Source organism: Pristiophorus japonicus, chromosome 12 (genome assembly GCF_044704955.1).
Source record: "Pristiophorus japonicus isolate sPriJap1 chromosome 12, sPriJap1.hap1, whole genome shotgun sequence".
Taxonomy (NCBI): Eukaryota; Metazoa; Chordata; class Chondrichthyes; family Pristiophoridae; genus Pristiophorus; species Pristiophorus japonicus.
In genome coordinates, this window is record NC_091988.1 from 127,446,964 (window position 1) to 127,449,340 (window position 2,377).

Consider the following 2,377-nt stretch of genomic DNA (forward strand, 5'->3'; position numbering starts at 1 on the left):
GGCGTGAAAGGGCTCAGGTCCCAGGAAGTTAGGGGTCAGGTCCCAGAGAGATAGGGAGCAGGACCCGGGTGAGTTAGAGGTCAGGTCCAGGGAGATAGGGGCCTGGGGAGATAGGGGTCAGGGCCCAGGTGCGATAGGGATCAGGGCCCGGTGGAGATAGGGGTCAGGGCCCAGGGAGATAGGGATCAGAGCCTGGGGGAGATAGGGGTCAGGGCCCGAGGGAGTTAGGGGTCAGGGCCCGTGGGAGATAGGGGTCAGGTCCCAGTGGAGAGGGGTCAGGTCCCGAGGGAGATAGGGGTCAGGGCCCGGGGGAGATAGGGGTCAGGTCCCAGGGAGATAGAGGTCAGGTCCCAGGGAGATAGGGGTCACGTCCCAGGGAGAAAGGGGTCAGGACCCGGGGGAGATAGGTGTCAGTGGTCGTGGGAGATAGGGGTCAGGGCCCGGCGGAGTTAGGGGTCAGGGCCCGGGGGAGATAGGGTTCAGGGCCTGGTGAAGATAGAGGTCAGGTCCTGGGGGAGATAGGGCTCAGGGCCCAAGGAGATAGGGGTCAGGGCCCGGGGCGTGAAAGGGCTCAGGTCCCAGGGAGATAGGGGTCAGGTCCCAGGATGATAGGGGTCAGGGCCCGGGGGCGATAGGGGTCAGGGCCCAGGGGAGATAGGGGTCAGGGCCCGGAGGAGATAGGGATCATGGCCCGGGGGAGATAGGGATCAAGGCCCGGGGTACATAGGGATCAAGGCCCGGGGGGGGAGATAGGGATCAAGACCCGGGGGAAGATCGGGGTCAGGGTGAGTTAGAGGTCAGGCCCAGGGAGATAGCGGCCTGGGAGGGCCTGGCGGAGATAGGGGTCAGGGCCCAGGGAGATAGGGATCAGAGCCCGGGGGAGATAGGGGTCAGGGCCCGGGGGAGTTAGGGGTCAGGTCCCAGGGAGATAGGGGTCAGGGCCTGGGGGAGATAGGGGTCAGGGCCCGGGGGAGATAGGGGTCAGGTCCCAAGGAGATAGAGGTCAGGTCCCAGGGAGATAGGGGTCAGGTCCCAGTGGAGAGGGGTCAGGTCCCGAGGGAGATAGGGGTCAGGGCCCGGGGGAGATAGGGGTCAGGTCCCAAGGAGATAGAGGTCAGGTCCCAGGGAGATGGGGGTCAGGTCCCAGGAAGAAAGGGGTCAGGACCCGGGGGAGATAGGTGTCAGTGGTCGTGGGAGATAGGGGTCAAGGCCCGGCAGAGTTAGGGCTCATGGCCCGGGGGAGATAGGGTTCAGGGCCCAAGGAGATAGGGGTCAGGGCCCGGGGCGTGAAAGGGCTCAGGTCACAGGGAGATAGGGGTCAGGTCCCAGGGAGATAGGGATCAGAGTCCGGGGGAGGTAGGGGTCAGGGCCCAGGGGAGATAGGGGTCAGGTCCCAGGGAGATAGGGGTCAGGTCCCAGGGAGATAGGGGTCAGGTCCCAGGATGATAGTGGTCAGGGCCCGGGGGCGATAGGGGTCAGGGCCCAGGGGAGATAGGGGTCAGGGCCCGGGGGAGATAGGGATCAAGGCCCGGGGGAGATCGGGATCAAGACCCGGGGGGAGATCGGGTCAGGGCCCGGGGTCAGGGCCCAGGGGAGATCAGGATCAGGGCCTGGGGGAGATAGGGGTCAGGGCCTGGGGGAGATAGGGGTCAGGTCCCAGGGAGATAGGAGTCAGGGTCCGGGGAGATAGGGATCAGAGTCCGGGGGAGGTAGGGGTCAGGGCCCAGGGGAGATAGGGGTCAGTCCCAGGGAGATAGGGGTCAGGTCCCAGGGAGATAGGGGTCAGGTCCCAGGATGATAGGGGTCAGGGCCCGGGGGCGATAGGGGTCAGGGCCCAGGGGAGATAGGGGTCAGGGCCCGGGGGAGATAGGGATCAAGGCCCGGGGGAGATCGGGATCAAGACCCGGGGGGTGATCGGGTCAGGGCCCGGGGTCAGGGCCCAGGGGAGATCAGGATCAGGGCCTGGGGGAGATAGGGGTCAGGGCCTGGGGGAGATAGGGGTCAGGTCCCAGGGAGATAGGAGTCAGGGTCCGGGGGGAGATAGGGGTCAGGGCCCGGGGGGAGATAGGGGTCAGGGCCCGGGGTCAGGGCCCAGGGGAGATCAGGATCAGGGCCTGGGGGAGATAGGGGTCAGGGCCCGGGGGAGTTAGGGGTCAGGTCCCAGTGGAGAGGGGTCAGGTCCCGGGGGAGATAGGGGACAGGGCCCGGGGGAGATAGAGGTCAGGTCCCAGGGAGATAGGGGTCAGGTCCCAGCAGAAAGGGGACAGGACCCGGGGGAGATAGGTGTCAGTGGTCGTGGGAGATAGGGGTCAGGGCCCGGCGGAGTTAGGGGTCAGGGCCTGGGGGAGATAGGGTTCAGGGCCTGGGGGAGATAGAG